At 40.5% G+C, this 20,709-nt stretch overlaps 1 long non-coding RNA gene across 1 annotated transcript; it reads left to right on the top strand.

The window, feature by feature from the left end:
* The first annotated feature begins 492 nt into the window (after positions 1–492).
* Positions 493–8,007, top strand: LOC124378040. The gene is made up of 2 exons (XR_006924144.1): positions 493–810; positions 7,792–8,007. It is a non-coding gene; the product is annotated as an uncharacterized LOC124378040 (long non-coding RNA).
* Positions 8,008–20,709: the final 12,702 nt, after the last annotated feature.

Raw genomic sequence — 20,709 nt, 5'->3', positions numbered from 1 at the left:
CCCTGCAGGTATGAGGAAGTTGTTTAGCAATGTTTAGCTTTAACGCGTGTCAGGTGGCGTGAGTAATGTGCAGTCCTTGAACTTCAGTTTAACAGCAGGTTATTTGAAGGCTGCGTATCCTGAGCGGTGAATTGATTCTCAGGAACTTATCTATCCGCTTTGGTAAGTTGTTTCGGTTTGTTAGGGGAATTACAGCATGTAGTTGTGCAATTACTCGTATCATTTATATCTTGTATCATTGTTTGTATTATAGGATCCTCCTTTTTCGTCCTGGGTGATTATTGCTGCGATTCGACTTTTCCTCGCTGCGTGCGAGTGAACAACCTTGGCTTACAACTATTTAAAAGGGAATTCTGCTGCTGCCATTTGGCTTCTGTGATTTGTTTTAACCGGTATTGTCTGGTCTACTGTGGGGTCGAGCAACGTGCAAGTATCGGGCTGGCTTGAGGACCACGCGCCGCTCCTTTTGGGTTTTGCTTCCTCAAACATTTTAATCAAGTTCTTCATTGGTTTTCGTTTAAGCGGTGTATATGGTGAATCATATTGTGCTTGGTGACTATCCATCATATTACGGTGGAATTGTGACCTTAATTCGCTGTTTCCTTCCTTTCTGTCTGAGATTTATTTTGCTTTTGGTTTCTTTCAGGAGCTGGGGTCCCACGGGTGAAAGGTCTTTGGTGGTGCTATTTCTACATTTGCCGTACGACACTTTTGACATGTATGCGTGGGTGTTTTGAGTTCACGGTGAGGTGTGTGTGTGTGTGTGTGTGTGTGGAAGTGTGCTTTTTGATAATTAGTGCTGATCACTCCGTGGGTAACTCCAGCCCTGTATGCAATGATTTTATGTTTTGTTCATTTGGAAGTTGTGTAAATTTATTGTTTAATATTTTGTGTCCAATTGTTTATTTTTTTTTTTGTTATTTGTGTAATTGTCACCGGACCATATTCACCAGCGAGAACATTTTCTTTTTGTTTTTATATTTTAAAGCTAAGTTTTCAATAAACTCTGTATTGTTTTATACGATGCCCACGTTTCCTGCCTACACTCAATAATAAGGGAATCGAACTTGTGTGACCTAATAAACTCTGGGGTTTACTTCTATTTCCTGGGTATAACCCTCCCAGGTGGCGTAGTCGACTTGGTTAGTATATAAAGTTGAGCTTGGGTGTGACGAGCCCTTCGGCTCTCGCCTCTAGGCCACCCCACACCACACCCCTCATGTCACATTCTGGCGAAGTCGGCAGGATCTCTTGTGTAGTGCAGAAGACGTGGGTATTGTTTGTGTATTTCTGTTTTATATATTTTGTATTTTTGCAGAAGCTGGGCAGCAGCAGTTTATTTTTTTTCTCCAATTTTATGAGTAGATCCTGAGCTTCGTATTTTTCCTCAGTAGTGGTAAGTGATTGCGGGGTTTGCAATTATGGACGATGAACTACGTGAATTGAGAGAATTGGTAGTCCAATTGAGGGCAGATAATGAAAGGTTGCAGCAGGAGCAAGTGCCAATTGTGCAACCTGGCCCATTTAATGCTCCTATGTCTCCCGTTGTAGATCCACCACTCACTGGTGCTGTTGCCTCTGCAACAGATCATTTTGTGTTTGTGCCTCGGGATCGTAAGTGTCCGAAATTTTACGGTAGGTCCGGCGTTATGATCGAGGAATGGGTGGAGGAGGCTCAGGCCTGCATGCGTCTTCGCCATCTCTCTTCAGTTGATCAAGCATTCTTTTTGGTTGATCATTTTGAGGGAGAGGCGAGGGAGGAAATTCGATATCGGCCAAGGGACGAGAGGGAGGATCCAAACAAAATTATTAAGGCATTGCGCGAATTGTATGGTTGTACGAGTTCGTACGTAGCTCTTCAAGAATCCTTTTTTTCCAGAAAACAACAGGGTGGGGAGACCTTGTTAGAGTTCTCCCTAGCCCTGTTGAATCTTCTGGAAAAGGTGAAACGTCAATCACCCCATGGTATGCCTAATGCGGATATGTTATTGCGAGATCAATTTGTTGAGCATGTGAGCGACGGTGCGCTTCGACGTGAATTAAAACAGTTGGTCCGCCGCCAACCCACTGCTACGTTGTTGAATGTTCGTGGCGGCTATTCGCTGGGAACGTGAGGGAATGCCTGGGGGCGCGTGGTCAAGCCAATCAGTTCCTTCCGCTCAGGGTATTCAGTATGGGGTACAGGGACATCAGCACACAGGGGGAAGTAGTAATTTGGCGACTTCCGAATTGGGCGAGTTGCAAGAAATGCTGAAAAGCAACAACAACAATTGAATCAACTTGCTCAAAGTGTGGCTCAAATTCAAAATCCTCAGCGTTCGCAATTATCCCGATCTAATCAGATAATTTGTAGACGGTGTCAGCAGCCTGGTCACTTTGCTAGGGATTGTGATGGGGAACGGAGACCTTTCGTTTTCCACCAGTACGCCGCAGCCTCCGCGGTACAGAGAGGTGGGCAGTCACAGTCCAGGCAACCGCCGGAAAACTAGTTCCGCTGAGCTGCAGGGCCACAGCTTGGTCGGGAAAAGACAGGCTCGGGTGTTCTAAATGATGCCAATTTTATGTCTCGCTTTATGTCAATGTGTCCGCAACTTGACGTGTGTATGGGTGGGGTTATGGTACCTTGCCTGGTGGACACTGGTTCTATGGTGTCCACCATTACGGAGAAGTGTTTCTTGGCGAATTTTGGGTCGTGGGGTCAGGAACGGCTTAGGTCGTGCCATTGGTTACAGCTCCGGCTGCGAATGGTCTTTCAATTCCTTATATTGGCTATTTAGAACTAGATGTACAGCTTTGTGGGCGTGTGGTTTTAGGGTGTGGAGTGCTGGTGGTCAGAGATCCTCCCGGTGGTTTGGGGGCTCAGGTTCCTGGTGTTCTGGGAATGAACGTCCTAAGCCGCTGTTACCGGGAGCTCTTTGGTCAGCATGGCACCAGTCTTTTTGATTTACCTGTTGTGTCACAGGCCCCTATTTCGTTGTCCAGGCCTTACAGCATTGTCATCACATCGACATCCAGCTAGTTTCAGATCAGGGGTCGAGTCAAGGTGCGTGGACGTCGGGCGTGTCGCATCCCAGGGGGCACCATGAAATTGGTTGCCGTAACGTGCTCTGCCCAGTACTCAAGTGGTACAGTATTGTATGAGCCTCCAGAGTCTGGTCTCCCGGCAGGTTTGTTGGCATCTCCTGCTCTGGTCCACGTGCACCATGGCACAGCTTATGTGCCTGTGGTTAATGTGGGTACAATAGATGATGTGATGTACGCTAGCACGGTCGTAGGCACTGTTAACCATGTTCAGGTGGTGAGCTTACCCCAGAGGTCACTGAAGTTCAGGAGGTTTCAGCTAGGTGAGTACACAAGTTGTGCAGGTTTCCTCCTGTACAAGAGCAGATCCGGGCGATTGACTTGTCTGTGTTGTCGGTGGAAGAACAAGGCAAGGTGAGGGCGCTACTAGACCGGTATTCATCTGTGTTTTCCATACATGATGGGGATTTGGGATGTACTAATCTTATTTCCCATGACATCCCCTTACTAGATGAGGTCCCTGTGCGCCAGCGGTACAGGCGTATTCCTCCTTCAGAGTACGAGGTAGTAAAGGCTCACATTAACCAACTTTTGGAGGCTCAGGTAATTAGAGAGAGCTGCAGCCCTTTCGCTTCGCCCATCGTTTTGGTTAAAAAGAAGGACAGCAGTCTACGCATGTGTGTAGACTACCGTCATTTAAATGCTAAGACCAGGAAGGATGCCTTCCCTCTACCTCGTATCGAGGAGACGTTGGACTCACTGGCAGGGGCACGTTGGTTTTCTACCATGGACCTTGCCAGTGGGTACAAATCAGGTCCCGGTTAGTGAGGCAGATAGATCTAAGACAGCGTTTTGTACTCCGTTTGGGCTCTTTGAATGGAACAGGATGCCGTTTGGCCTTTGCAACGCTCCCAGCACCTTCCAGAGATTAATGGAACGGTTGTTTGGGGACCAACAGTGTCAGTCTCTCCTCTTGTACCTTGATGACATTGTTGTCTTCTCCTCATCAGTTGACCAACATCTAGCTCGGATGGAGGTAGTCTTAAGTCAGTTACACAGGGAAGGTTTGAAGGCTAAGTTGTCCAAGTGTGCCTTCTTCAAACACGAAGTGCAGTACCTGGGGCATGTGATCTCCTCAGAAGGGGTTTCCACAGACCCAGGAAAGATTGAGGCAGTGTCGCAGTGGCCTCAGCCAACCAGTGTTGCAGGTTTGCGGTCATTTTTGGGGTTTGCTAGCTACTACCGCCGCTTTGTGGAAGGGTTTGCGAGGCTGGCTGCCCCTCCACAGGTTGGTGGCAGAGCTGGCAACCCCAAAGCGGTCAAAGTCTGGGTCCCGTGAGTTTGCTGAGGCATGGTCTACGGAGTGTCAGAGTAGCTTTGAAAAGTTAAAAGGTAGACTTACCACAGCCCCTGTACTTGCCTATGCCGACTTTTCACTTCCTTTTATCCTGGAGGTGGATGCCAGCCATGGGGGGCTAGGGGCGGTCCTCTCACAAGAGCAACAAGGTAAGGTCGTCCCATAGCTTATGGTAGCCGAGGTCTCGCCCACTGAGCGCAATACTTCAAACTACAGTTCTATGAAGCTGGAGTTTCTTGCGCTCAAGTGGGCCATGACTGAGAAGTTTCGGGAGTACCTGCTGGGACACAAGTGTGTAGTCTACACCGATAATAACCCTCTTAGCTACCTGACCTCAGCTAAGTTGGGTGCCATGGAACAGCGTTGGGCGGCCCAGTTGGCAGCCTTTGACTTTGAGCTTAAGTATAGATCAGGTAAGAGCAACCGCAATGCTGATGCCTTGTCACGCCAGAACCCACCTGCTGTGGAAGTTCAGGATTTGTGCCCAGGTGTATCTGTTCCTGCTGCATTGCGTCAAGTCAACCGAGGCGGATTGGTGACTCGGGTAAACCAGATTGTATCCTTTCCTGGTTATTCCATGAGTGATATGTCGGCTCAGCAGCAGGCCGACCCAGTTATTGGAGAGCTGCTGGTGTTCTGGAGGCGGAAATTGCTGCCTAGCTCTGAGGAGCGTAAGAAACTTTCTAGGTCTGCTGTGCTCTTGTTTCGGCAGTGGGATCGTCTGGTGGAGAAGGAGGGGGTGCTTTATCGTCGGGTGTTTCGCCCGGATGGTGGAGAGGAGGTCCTCCAAGTGCTATTGCCGGTGGCCATGAAACCCGAGGTGTTGACACAATTACACCAACTGCACGGGCACCAGGGGGTGGAGCGCACCTCTCAGCTGGTGTGGCAAAGATGTTATTGGCCAGGGATGTCCTCTGACATTGCCCGGTGGTGCCATGAGTGTGAAAGGTGCCAGTGTGCAAAGGGTGTCCAGCCTGCCCCTGTTAGTTTCATGGGACACCTGCTGGCTGCATGGCCAAATGAGATTCTGGCCTTGGACTTTACTGTGTTGGAACCCTCAAGTTCTGGTCTTGAGAATGTGTTGGTCATGACTGATATTTTCACCAAATACACCTTGGCGGTACCTACTAGGAATCAACAAGCTGAGACTGTGGCACAGGTTCTGGTTGTTGAATGGTTCTGTAAATTTGGGGTGCCTGGCCGTATCCATTCGGACCAAGGCCGTAACTTTGAGTCAGCGCTTATTAAGCAGTTGTGTTGTTTATATGGAGTTGAAAAGTCACGCACTACTCCATATCACCCTGCTGGAAATGGCCAGTGTGAACGTTTTAACTGGACGCTGCATAACCTTTTGCGCACCTTGCCTGTGGCAAGGAAGGGGGACTGGCCATCTTGTCTTCCACAGGTACTGTTCGCCTACAACAATACTCCTCACCAAGCTACGGGAGAATGCCCGTATTTTTTGATGTTTGGGCAGGAGCCTAGACTTCCAGTTGACTTCCTGCTTGGTAGAGTTGAAGAGCCACAGTCAGGTAGTGTTCATCGGTGGGTCCTGGAGCATCAGGATCGGTTGCAGGTGGCCTTTGAGGGGGCTCGTGAGCGGTTGGGGGCCGCTGCTGACCGCCGAAAAGCCAGGCACGATCTGCAGGTACGAGAATCACAACTGCAGGAGGGTCAATTGGTATATCTCCGTGACTATAGCGTGAGAGGTCGACATAAAATCCATGACCTGTGGAGCTCCGTGGTGTACCAGATTGTGAAGGCACCTAAGGAAGGAGGTGTGGTGTATACAATTGCTCCCATCACAGATCTAGGCAAGTTAAAGCACGTGCACCGATCTTTGCTGAAACTTCAGATTGGCAGGAACTCTCCCCCCATGTTGCAGGACATTCCATTAGTGGAAACTGTGCGGCCTCGAGAAGAAGAGTTGGACGAGGGAGATTTGTTTGTTCTGGTACCTGAAACACCGCAGGTTAGTAGTAGGCAAGCACCTAGGAGTATGCTTCAGTCTAAACCCCAGGGTTCTGGTGAAGTCCAGGAATCAGAAGAAATCCCTGAGGTAAGATTGAATGTGCAGCCACTAATGAACCCTCCTTTACACTCTACTTCGGTGGGTGAGAGTGTGGTGAGAAGGACTGGAAGGAGTACTGCTGGGCAGCACTCTAATGTACATCACCTCCCACGATCCTTGGGACCAGGTACAGTGTCTAGTATAGTGGGTAGTACATCTGTGGTTTTATTCCGTCCTTGGGACTGAAAGTTAAGAGGGTGGGCTTTGGGTTTAGTTCATCGTCGGGGCGACGGTGCAGAAGCTGGGGGTGGATTGTGACAGAATGAATGAGGTTCAGGTGGTGATTGACACTCCTGACCACCAATCAGTAGCGAGCAGGCACTATTTAGAGCAGGGTTGGTTTGAGCCTGGCATGCGTCACGTCCGTATCCTCCCCTTTTCCGGCTGCTATAGTGATTTCAGGTATGTGCTGTTAGTATGTAGCGTCGGCTAATTAGTTTTTCTTTGCTCGTTGCACTAATGGCTCATTTGTGTATCCTTAGCCTGTCTTTTCAGTGTGTCCCTGTTGGATGCTGGTTTGGATCTGTTTACTGCCCTCCCTGCAGGTATGAGGAAGTTGTTTAGCAATGTTTAGCTTTAACGCGTGTCAGGTGGCGTGAGTAATGTGCAGTCCTTGAACTTCAGTTTAACAGCAGGTTATTTGAAGGCTGCGTATCCTGAGCGGTGCATTGATTCTCAGGAACTTATCTATCCGTGTTTGGTAAGTTGTTTCGGTTTGTTAGGGGGAATTACAGCATGTAGTTTACTTTTTTAATTTACTGAGTTTAATTACTCGTATCATTTATATCCTGTATAATTGTTTGCATTATAGGATCCTCCTTTTTCGTCCTGGGTGATTATTGCTGCGATTCGACTTTTCCCTCGCTGCGTGCGAGTGAACAACCTTGGCTTACAACTATTTAAAAGGGAATTCTGCTGCTGCCGTTTGGCTTTTGTGATTTGTTTTAACCGGTATTGTCTGGTCTACTGTGGGGTCGAGCAACGTGCAAGTATCGGGCTGGCTTGAGGACCACGCGCCGCTCCTTTTGGGTTTTGCTTCCTCAAACTTTTAATCAAGTTCTTCATTGGTTTTGTTTAAGCGGTGTATATGGTGAATCATATTGTGCTTGGTGACTATCCATCATATTACGGTGGAATTGTGACCTTAATTCGCTGTTTCCTTCCTTTCTGTCTGAGATTTATTTTGCTTTTGGTTTCTTTCAGGAGCTGGGGTCCCATGGGTGAAAGGTCTTTGGTGGTGCTATTTCTACATTTGCCGTACGACACTTTTGACGTGTATGCATGGGTGTTTTAAGTTCACGGTGAGGTGTGTGTGTGTGGAAGTGTGCTTTTTGATAATTAGTGCGGGTAACTCCAGCCCTGTATGTAATGATTTTTTGTTGTTTTGTTCATTTGGAAGTTGTGTAAATTTATTGTTTAATGTTTTGTGTCCGATTGTTTATTTTTTTTTGTTATTTGTGTAATTGTCACCGGACCATATTCACCAGCGAGAACATTTTCTTTTTGTTTTTATATTTTAAAGCTAAGTTTTCAATAAACTCTGTATTGTTTTATACGATGCCCACGTTTCCTGCCTACACTCAATAATAAGGGAATCGAACTTGTGTGACCTAATAAACTCTGGGGTTTACTTCTATTTCCTGGGTATAACCCTAGTCGACTTGGTTAGTATATAAAGTTGAGCTTGGGTGTGACGAGCCCTTCGGCTCTCGCCTCTAGGCCACCCCACACCACACCCCTCGCGTCACAGTTGCGTAGAAGAAGGATCCGGGTACTGAAATGGCAGCCTGCAGTCCAGATCTTTAAGCCATAGAAATCATTTGCGGCATCAAAAAGAGGAAGATGCGACAAAGAAGACCTAAGACAGTTGAGCAACTAGAAGCCTGTATTAGACATGAATGGGACAACATTCCTATTCCTAAACTTGAGCAACTTGTCTCCTCAGTCCCCAAATGTTTGCAGACTGTTATAAAAAGAAGAGGGGATGCCACACAGTGGTAAACATGGCCTTGTCCCAACTTTAAAATCAACTTATTTTTCCCTTAAAATGATACATTTTCACAGTTTAAACATTTGATATGTCATCTATGTTGTATTCTGAATAAAAATTTTGAAATGTGAAACTTTCACATCATTGTATTCTGTTTTTATTCACAATTTGTTCAGTGTCCAAACATTTTTGGAATCGGGGTTGTACAAGTATCTAACATAATTCTATATTTGTGAAATGCAAACACGAACATACAGTAAATCAGATATCTGTATATGCAGTTCTAAAAAGATATTATACATCAAGGATTCTTCTTCATGTCAGGAAGCTCTGGTTTACTCAGGGATAAATGTATAGGGATAGTTTGCTTAATTAAAAAATTCCGTCTGGAATCTATGAATTTCAGTAAAGCTGTCCATTGTTAAAAGTTAATGTCGACAATCTATTACAATGGCTCAGGACCACAGGTTTCATTTAAGCTAATTAATTATTGCACACCTTAACAATGATAAACTATAATGAATAGATATTCTGTGTCACCCAGAAGATAATGGATTCTCTTTTGAGTCTGGTTCCTCTCAGGGTTTCTTCATCATGCCTTCTCAGGGAGTTTTTCCTTGCCACAGTCACCACTGGCTCTCTCATTAGGGACAAACAAATGTAATTTATACAACCATATATGTATTTATACTTATTTACATTATTATATACTTATATCTTATATTTCTTCTTTCGGCTGCTCCTATTAGGATGTTTATTAGGTTTATTAAAACCATCAGCACATGGATTCTAAGCCAAATCGTGAATCTGCAGTCTTACACTGCGTTTATTTTGTGGGTTTTAGCCAGGCCTCAAATATGTTGCAACAGACACAGCAGAAAAAAAACAAGGCTTCATATTTTTATGTGTTTTGTATCTCTTTAGAGAATAATTTGTCAAACAAGTGACTTAACATGTTCTCCAGGTCATTCTCACTAGGCCAGCAGTTAAGAGGAATGAAACAGAACAGACTTCATTCTCCATTAGAATGAAGTCAAAGGTTCACAATGGTTAATTTGTCAGGGAATTAGATAGGATGTCTATGCGTTCAGATGTGATCTAATGCTCATAAATGCTTGCCAACATTTTGGCTGGTACATAATGAAAAATCTATTGGATTCTCATATTGTATTTGGTGTTATGGATTTTTTTTAAAGGGTATGATATAAACTACAGTAAATACTTTTTTGGTGACACAAATGAATATAGTGTGTGTTTATTTCTTAAAAAGTGATCCTTGCGCATTATAAAAATATATATTTTTTCTAATGTAACCATCTACATTTGGGTGTTTTCAATTTGTCCTCTAACAGTTTTGCATCTAAATGTTTTCCAAATTCTCTTCTTTAAACTGAATGCCGTTCTATATAAAACTATATACATTTTGTGAAGGTGATTACAATATAATGTTTTTTCCTAACATTATTATATGCTGTGATTTATGTCAAATTCTACAGTTTGTCCCAGTCCTCTGCTTTGAATGGATGAGCAGCATTCCAAGGCTTCTGATTTAGTATAATTGTAGTGGGATGTTTAACTGTTTAAGTATCACTCCTCTCATCTGTTTACTGTTACTGCATTTCACTTCTTCCAACAGTCCTGTTTAAATGGATACTACAGAAGTTACTCCATCAATAAAGCCGGTAATTACACAAAGTCACTGTCAATGATACATAACTCCCATTGTTTTTATTCCAAAATTTTAGCAGTAATATTATTATCGATTTATCGATATTTAAATCTCACAAAAATATTAACAAAACCTTCTAAAATATAAAACGGCATATTATCAAATGGAAATGCAAAGATGGATGTTAAGGCTCCTTAATACAGACAATCCATCTAAAAGAGAATGAACTCAATTAAATTAGAACATATTTATTGGTGTTCATTGTGACTTTATTATGAACTTTGTTTCCTTTATTTATTAGCCCAACACCTTTCTTTAACATCAATCCATCAACAAGCACAGGGCTTATTCTTAAAAGTTGGAATTTTGGCAGTTAAGAGAAGCATCTCTCATTCTGATCATGGTTATTCCAATATAAACATTCTGCAAGGTTCATTCATTGCTTTTTTTTCAGGCATATAACCCAATGATTGACAAAGTGCACCATTTCTACTTAAAAGTGCACCTTTTACATTTCTACATGAGTAAAAGTACAAAAGTTAAAGTCAGTGTTCCATTCTCCTGCATCTCAGACCCTTTTAAAGAGAAAGGTTTCTATTGTAACTGACACATAGGGAGTGTATCCTTACTCCATACAAACACTCACAAAAATTGTGGGGTTACACGTCATCTCATGGCAGATTTACCTAAAACTATGTATTCATATCAATGTAGGCAGGAACGGCATGTTTTTCTGGAATGTATTGGTGCAAAAGTAAGATATTACACATTAAAATGTAGTAAAGAAATAATAGAAAAAACATAATAATGTTACTGTGAAAAAGTAAAAGAAAAAACCTTGCTACGGACCACCACTGATGTAAACTGTCCAAACCTAATATGGCCGAGAACTAGCTTCTGTGTTGACATGCCTCCTCTGCCCGCTCATGGGCCAAAAATTCCAGCAGAATCCATCATGTTTGTTTTGGCATACAAAGGAGGATCTGCTCTATCCCTGTTAGCACTATACAAGTTCATCAAAAGCTGTCAGTTTTAGTTTAAAAAATAATAATTTTATATAATGTATGATATATATTCCAATTTTTATATGCCAAAATTATTCACAGCAGTTTGTAATAAAGAAAATTCATACAACATGATACACTGGGAAAATGAATCTCCCAACTGTTTAATCAAGAAGAAAAAGCTTATGTCTAATCAATGTTAAATTCACTCCATATGATATCCCACAATGTATTAAAATTTGTAAAAAAAATTCTCTGTATTTTCTTTACTATCTGTTTCAGCTCAGTGGGTGGTATTTAACATATTTTACCTCTTATTAGGTCGACCTTCTTCTTTTTCTTTCGGCTTCTCCTATTAGGGGCCACAGCCATAGCAGATCATCCGTCTCCATACCCCCCTTTCCTCTTCATCTGCCTCTTTCAAACCAACTACCTGCATGTCTTCCCTCACCACATCCATAAACCTCTTCCTTGTCATTTCTATTTTACTCCTTCCTGGAGGCTTAATCCTCAGCATTCTCCTAACAATATACCCCATGTCCCTCCTCTGCACATGTCCAAACCATCTCAATCGGGCCTCTCTCACTTTGTCCACAAAACATCCCAGATGTCTCTCTTATTAGGTCGACCGATGATTTATATTTGTTATTGAATTATATACTTTAAGGTAAGACTTTAAGTGTTAAATCCTACCTCCTTACCTTCTGGATAGCCAGGGTAGTTTCTATCAGATACAGAAATTCCTGTGCGTTCATTTCTTTGCCAAGTACCACTAAAGTTGACATCATTGGGTTAGCCTGTAACACTTAATTCTCTGGTCATGTAGATATGAAGTGTTGACGTAAAGCCACTGGAAAAATGAAATAATTGATTTCTGATGGTAAACGTGTTTAAAATAAGCAAAAAACCAACCCACCTTGTGGTTTCTGCAAATTATGGCTGATTGCATCTGCTGCAAGAGAGACAAACTCAAGGAGTGATGCACATGGAGTGAGCCTTTTACCTCACACATACATCAAAACATAATACTGTATTTGAGTCCCAGTAAAATATTAATTAAACCTTCAAAAATCTACGACTGCATACTACAGAAACAATGCAAGGATGGATGAAAAGGCTCTTTCAACAATCCATCAGAGAATGAACCAAATTAAATTAGAATATATTTTGTCGTGTTCTTTGTGAGTAAAAAAAAACTTACAACATAAAGAATAGCCTAGCTTTTCCTTTATTTGGAGCAAGAACTCCTCTTAACATCAGTCTATCACCAAGTGCAGGGTTTTTCCGAATTGGAATGCTGGAATTTAAGAGAAGCATGTCTCATTCTGATCATTGTTATTTCATTATAAACATTCTGTAAGGATCATTACAAGTGTTGAATTTTATTTGGATTTTGGTGCAGTTGCTTTTTTGTCATGCATATAATCCAGTGTTGGAAAAATTGCACCATTCCTGTACTTACCACTTCCAGACCAGTGAATACGAGCGGTACCATTGGCTTGCAGCCTCTGAGGAGCGGTGCAAATATTGAGTATGCATCTCTGGTGAGTAGGTTGTATTTTATTAAACATTTGTAATGTTTTTGTCATGTTATTAGACAAATATTGATTCTGAACTGTTCCAGATGATGTACGTGGCACAGCTGCGATTGTAGTGTAGAGGTTTGGAGTCTTAACTCGGTTTCTTGCTTTAGTAAAATTTAATTCACCCTCCATATGTGAAATCTCTCTCTGTAATGCCACGTGTTGTTATATCTCGTTTTTGTATAGTATTGATGGTTTCTATAATTACGACGTAATAGTGGTGGTATTAATAGGTGGATTAAGGGTAAGTCCCCACTGAAGACCCAGTTACCAAATGCACGGCAAGCTACTGTACATACGCAACCTAGAGGCATTCCCTTTCAGGAACTTGTGCTGCATCAACAACGATTTGGGAACGAGAGTCCAATCACGCCAGACTGACCAGTGCTGGCCTAGTGTGGATGGGCACAGCTAGACCAAAGGACGGAGGAGCCAGAATTTGCTCTAAGGTCAAGGTTATAGAATATGATGTCGTTACAGGATGCAGAAAAACTAGTTCATGCTTTTGTTACATCTAGATTAGACTACTCTAACGCTTTACTGTCTGGTGTTCAATAAAGTGCATAAATAAGCTTCAGTTTGTTCAGAATGCAGCAGCAAGGGTCCTCACTAGATCTAGAAAATATGGCCACATCACCCTGTTTTAATCAGTCTACACTGCTCCCAATCAAGTCTCGCATGATTATAAAATACTACTACTGACGTATAAAGCACTTAACGGTCTCGCGCCGCAGTATCTGAATGAACTTCTGTACCAATATGATCCTCCATGCCTACTTAGATCAAAGGGTGCAGGCTATTTGTTGGTACCTCAAATAATGAAAACTACAGCAGGGGCAGATCTTTCTCTTATAAAGCCCCACAGTTATGAAACAACCTTCCAATCAGTGTTCGGGACTCAGACACAGTTTCAGTGTTTAAGTGAAGGTTGAAAACATGTTTATTTAGTCAAGTCTTTTATCAGTAGATTTTTCTTAGGTAAAGAAGCAGATCTGGGGGGAGCATGGATATAGAGTGTTTGGTGAACTGGGATATTTGTATGCTGTCGTCCCCTCACTCTCACACGTTCACTCAGTTTTGTTAAAGGTGGTGTGGTGGGTCCTCTCTTATCCCAGGGATCCCTCATGTTGGTGTTACCGTCTGGTTCTCCCTTTTAGTTATGCTGCCATAGCGAGTCTTGCCAGAGTCCCCAACTACACAGTGTCCTTAACTTTCATACAACAATAAGGACACACAGTAATAATCCATATCCTTCTCTTCCTCTCTCTCTCTCTCTCTCTCTCTCTCTCTCTCTCTCTCTCGGTTGAGTTATACATGCTCCTGAGGTTCCAGTGACCACTATTCCTGCCCCTCTTTTCTCCACAAATCTTCCCACTTCGTCCAGGCCTGCCTCTGGATAGTGTTCTCTTCGATTGGAGGTCACTCTGTGCAGCTGGGGACGGTTTCTAATCAACACCATGGGTGGGTAAGAACGGGAGCTTTGAGAATGGATTTGGACTGTAGTTAATGTCAACAGTCTGTACACTGACTCTGGACTACAGTTTGCTTATGATCACCATCACTGCACCCCGCAGCATCGTATATCTGTAATAAATGGACATTCGGTGCAACCCAGATTAGGATGGGTTCCCTCTTGAGTCTGGTTCCTCTCAAGGTTATGCCATCTCGGGGAGTTTTTTCATGCCACGTTTTTCCTGTCACCAGCGGCTTGTTTATCAGGGACAAACTTACAATTATAAAGAACATCTTATTAATTTCTATCGCCACATTATCTGTGTAAAGCTGCTTTGAGACAATGTTCATTGTTGAAAGCGCTATACAAACAAAAACAAATTTAATTTAATTGAATCGAACAAACAGAAGCTATCGTCGGCTCGACCGCATGCGCACTTTATAGCTTACTGGTCGTGATGTCACCCTGCCGGTAAAGTCGCGCCTTTTCGTTGGACAGATTACACACGTGAATCAGAGTGTGGACAATGCAGAAGCATTCCCAAAGGGTTGTTGATGCAGCTCAGGTTCCTGAAAGGGGAACTATGAGGTTACACTTGTGGTCTTATTACAGGCTCTTTACTTGGACAGCTATCTCTCTTAACATATGACATCTTGACAGCCACAAACACACCCATTCCCACACACACACACACACACCCACACCCACACACAAACACACACACACACATACACATTCCTGTACCCCAAAGCGAGTTTTGATTAGTATTCCATAATGATCTCAGACGAACGTTAAAAACAAGAAATGTGTGTTGAACAGAAACAGCACTTTCACTTGGCGACAAGCAATCTCCAAGGTCTTCAAGTTTAAACTGTGCAATATGGCATATGATGTCACATGTCATTGCCATTTGCTGTTTATAATTAAAACTGTCATTACTTAGCATGATATACATAATGCACAATTACTCATTGGAGCTACAAAGTAATTAACGTCAGTGAAGTCATTAAGCTGAGCTTGGCCAATATATTCCCAGGACACAATCAGCACAATCATGCTGTTTGGCGTAATTCATTCATAATGTGTGATCCAACTTGTAGTAATGAACTGTTGACATGCAAAACATTCTGTTACCCCAGCTGCCACAAGTCATTAACAATAAACTTCTTTCTCAGCTTTAATGTAGTTTCTCCTAAATATTAATGCTGAAGTGAGACAAATGTGCTGCAGTTCAAAGTTCTTGGTTAAAAGGAAGCAGAATGTGAAGAGTAATTAGTGGTTTGGTGCCAATACAATTCTATCGATGCTTGCTTGTAGTTATACTGCAACCTAAATTGGTTGCCTACTGGATTTTTGTAATAATAGGAAAGCAGATATGTGTCAAATATTCTTAAAAAAACAAACAACTGGCAAGGATTTCTTTTTGGCTGAGTGTTACAGAAGAAGTCAGTGTTTTCACTGGCACAGCAGCTGCCCTTTATCCTCATCGAACCCAGTAAAGTATGTGTTTCAAATCCAGACAGCCCGTCAATGCTTTATAAATAGGACATTTGGATCCAACACAGTTTATTCCATGAACAGACAAGGTTGTAGCAAATAAAATGGAGAACAAACGTGAAGCAGGATTCGAGGTTTAGGAGAAGGCTACTAATAAAATCAAACAATAAGGAACATTGGGCTACTGGTTTAAATTTAGAATAAGTTTACTTAACTACTGGTGGAGGCAGTACACAATTGTAGTACTTAAAAAAGTACAAATCCCCTGCTTTAATATGACTACTTTTTACTTGAGAAAAAAAGTTCTTGCTTTTCTAATGTACTTGAGTATCAAAAGTAAAATTACTGATCTATGGGAACTACACTATATGAAAGATATTTGTAGACACATAACTGTAAGATTTGTATGTGCTTTTTGAACAGCCCAATACACATTTATTCTCCATTTTCTGTTATAATAAGCTCCACTCTTCTGGGAAGATGTTACATTAGGTTAAATTTGTGCTAATTTACCCACAAGTGTGTTAATGAAGTCAGGTACTGATGTAGGTGAGGTGAGGAGGCCTGGGGTGGAGTCAGCATTCAATTCATCCCAAAGGTGTTCAGTAGGATTGTGGTCTGTACTTTATAGCAGGTCACTCAAGATCTTCCCAACCCATGTAAGCCATATCATCATGAAGCTTGCTTTATGCAGGTTTGAGTCTCCTAGTTCAAGTAGGGGAAAGTCAAAATCCAAAGACATCCATTTCAATTATGTATCTCGAGTTTTGTGGTAACAGTTTGGGGAAGAACCATATATGGGTAAAACAAAATCAGGTGTCCTGATACTTTTGTTCATATTATAGCATATATGTTGTTCAGTGATGGGCCGTCACTTGTACTACTTTTTTTTTTACTAGATTTTAATGTGTAATATCTTTACACATTAAAATCTAGTAAAAAACGTAGTAAAAGTTTCCCAAAATGAAAATACTATAAAAATGACTACTTGAGTTCAATAACAAAGTACAAATATTTCATTAATATCAACCACTGTGCTGAACTGAATTATTGAACACATTAATTAACATGAATCAACCACCAACTTCATCACTGGCACATCATAATAAGCAAAATTAACAAAGTATAGTATAATATAAAGTTTCTTATTTAAAAAAAATCTTATTTGGTTGCAGTATATTTCATCTTTCTTCTAAATGGCAGCTTGACTTACACCTGTTTTATACCTTGGTGACTAAAATGTTTTATGTATGTGAACTGGCATCCCAGCATGCAATTTTGTCACACCCAACACCCATACACAGTGTTGATTTGATAAAACAGGAGATTTACAACAGCACAGAAACATATTATAATGGATTTTATTTGTCTCCTGACATTTTCTTTCCATTTTAACAAGAAAATCACACACGCAGTAGTTTTAATGAGAAACAGACAGCTGGAACCTAATAAAACTAAACACATTTTAAAAAATTACTGAGCAAAAAAACTCTGTCTTTAACCAGTGTGAAAATCTATTACTTATAATGGATTAACTTTTGAATGTGTAAAATCTCTAGGTTCTGCTACATTTACAAACTGTCAAGATGTAGATAGTTATTTCAAATGTTGTCATTACAGCTTTGCTTAAACCTTCTATTGAGCTGAAATAGTGCTTTAAATATGAGTGATTACATAATGAAACTGCAATTTTTGTCCCATTGATGTTTCTTGACAAATAATTTCAATGGTAAAATTAACATTTTAAAAAATTTTGGAACACCTGACTTTTTCAGCCATATATGTTTTTCCCCATACCACAGAGTTGTATAGAATGACTTTAGATGTGGTAGCATGAAATTTTACTTTCACTTGAACTAGGAGACCCCAACTTGTTACAACATGAAAATACCCTTGTGCACCAAGATTTGATACATGTGCTGGAGTGGAAGATCTTGAGTAGCCTGCTGTAGAGCTCTGACCAAAACCCTACTGAACACCTTTAAAATTACTGACACTGACTGCAGTCCTGTTCTTCTCACCCTACATAAGTGCATGACTTCACTTACACCCCTGTGGAGGAATAAGCAAAATTGTTCTATTACCACACTCCAAAAACTAGTGGAAAATCTTACCAGAAGAGTGGAAGTCATTATGACAGCAAATGGGGACTAAATGTGGAATGAGATGTTAAAAAAAGCACATGTGAATCTTATGGTAAGGTGTCCACAAACCTTGTTCCACACAGGGCATATTTCAGCTAAAAACATCATTAATTCATTTCTAATCACACTTTAGCTTGAGTGTAGCTTGAGAAGTATCTTGGCAACTTGTTTTAGAATAGGTGAGCCTCTGCCCCAGTCTCAAGTCTCCTGTTGTTGTTTTTTTGTTTGTTTTTTAAACCTCTTTTAACCTTAAACTTGACCAGTCACTGCTGATACAGTATAAAATATCCCCACATCTATGCATCATTGTGGGTATGGTGTTCTAATGGTATTATATAGAGATACGTTTTTTGTTTTCTAATTCTCCAACACAAAATCTAACAAACACATTTTTTTTAGATGTGACAGGTAACAATATTTATAAGATTTGATACTTTAATATTTCATATTATAATATAAACAACAAAATCCTTAAAACATTGTTTTATTCTTGCATTAATGCATACATCTATTTAACATCTAATTCCTAAAATATAATTTCCATTAGTCATCTATTAACTATCTATTAAAAATATTAACATTCCTTCAAGCCTGTCATGTGAACACATACTCCCCTATGAAATAGTTGGAATATTCCATAAGTCACATGTTCAAAACAAAGTTGAATAGACCCATATAATACAATGTCATACAAAACTGATACTGCCTCACTGGTCTGCTCTGTTGCTAAGCACAATATTCTACACTTTGGAAGACTTTCTGTTTTGATCACATGTGAAGCAACTAATAATTTGAACATCATGCAGTTCACATAATTTTTATTTGGGACAGGGATGTGCTAAGGGGTCTGGGGAGAATTATTAACATAATCCAGCTGTCAAAGTATCTAGCATGTCAAAATTAATAGGTTGCCACAGTCAGGGACTTACTGCTGACAGATGGCCCTGAAGACACATTAAGGACATACATTTAAAGGCTCGATGTAAACCATGTAAATGGTTCTTGATGCTAGTGAAAGCATGCTGAAAAAGAATACTGAAAAATGTTGTAATAGCTGTAATAGTGGACACATCATACTGTATATTATAGCAAAAGATAAAAGGTGAATACCATTAAAATACATAATGCCATTCTTTACTATATGATCTGTTGGGTGGAATTTAGGCTTTAGTGTTCAGATAAGAGTTATCTTCAGAATCTTGGATCTTGACCATACAAAACAGCACTTAGTGGAAATTCAGTTGCACTCATGAACTTATAGTATAGGAAAATAAACTAGGAAAAAAAGTGTATAAACCCTTTTCTATAATTCTCCTTTTTGATTAAGAGCATTGATTAGTCTACAGGGACAGCTCACGTTTAATGTTTTATTATAATTTTATAACATTTTTTATATATATATTTACACAACCAGTCAACAGATCAAATAGTCACAAACATATCACTATACTTGGGAAGTAATGAAGTACAAATACTTTGTTACTGTACTTAAGTAGTACAGTACTGGTATTAGTACTTTACTTCACTATTTATTTTTACATCTTTTTAATTTTTATTCTAGTCATTGCCGGCTTTCAATCTACCTCTGGTGTATCATCCCCTGGTTAACACACACCACATACATAGGAAGCTAACAACAAGAAGCAAGGCAGAAGGCAACAAGAAGTCTGGGGTTAACGTTGATGAGACAGAGGGAGTCAGCGATGTACCCATGACCGAGAACAGAGACATTCCTGATCACCTGATCAGGTGAGTATATTCATACAAAATAATTTCATATTTTGTTATCTAATAAAACCAGGCTGAACAACCACCATATAGAACACAAGCAGAGAACAGAGACATTCCTGATCATCATCATCTTTTCTCTGCTTGTGTTCTATCTGGTGGATGTTCAGCCTGGTTCATTAGGTAACACAATTTGAAATTATTTTGTATGAATATACTGTATATGTTGTGGGGTCCAGTTATCAGGGACAGTAAAACAGGTAGTAGTAATGTCTTAAATACATGTCAAACTTCTTCACTTTAAAACTTCAACCTTTATAAGAGTATTTTAAAACTGTAGTTAAAACTGTATCAGTAATTCTACTTGAGTGAAGGATGTGTGTACTTTTGTCATCTCTGCATTTACCCTGTGATCACCCAGATGAAATGTAGTTTTAAAGTAACCAACAGTTTAATGTTTAACAGTTGGCGAATGACTCATTGTATCCTAATTTTGTTATTTGGTGTTTGGTAACAAAGTGCTACATTACATCAGCAACACTGACTCAATGACAAAAAAGTCATTCTTAAGAAGACCTGCATTCATAGCAACTAGTTTCTATTTAAATAATAATTTGATTGTTAACCATAAATAATATATTATGTTATATTATATTATAATGGAATGCAAAATCATGATCCTACCCTTAATCATAAATATAATATGTGTCAGGCAGTCATTCATGCAATGGTATGCAAACTCATGATCCTACTAAACAGCTACTTCAATTAGGGTACAATGTTCGGCAATCAAATATTTATTTATCAATCATTGGACACCTATTTGAAAGCTGGCAGCCTGCACGTTTCTTACCTTCACCTCCTTCTTCCATATGGATACATTTTCTGTTTTGATCTCAACCAGTCTGGCCAAAATACTGAGTAGGCACCAATGAGAGGTCGCATTTTTATGATGTCATCATGTAGAACTTCTTACAAAATATTTTACAGTATTTTTAAACTACAAAAATGTTAAACTAAAGTATCTTGGCAACAATATATGAAGCCATTTTCATCAACCCTATCAAATACAAATTACAAAATCCTATTTTACAGTTGAAATACGTATTTGAAATACATGTATCATAAATACTGCCAATCCCTGTAAATATATATTCTTTGGATGTAAATGTACGTGTGCTTGCTCTGGATA

The sequence above is a fragment of the Silurus meridionalis genome, chromosome 24, assembly GCF_014805685.1.
Source record: "Silurus meridionalis isolate SWU-2019-XX chromosome 24, ASM1480568v1, whole genome shotgun sequence".
NCBI classification, from domain to species: Eukaryota; Metazoa; Chordata; class Actinopteri; order Siluriformes; family Siluridae; genus Silurus; species Silurus meridionalis.
This window is presented reverse-complemented; position numbering and strand designations above follow the sequence as displayed.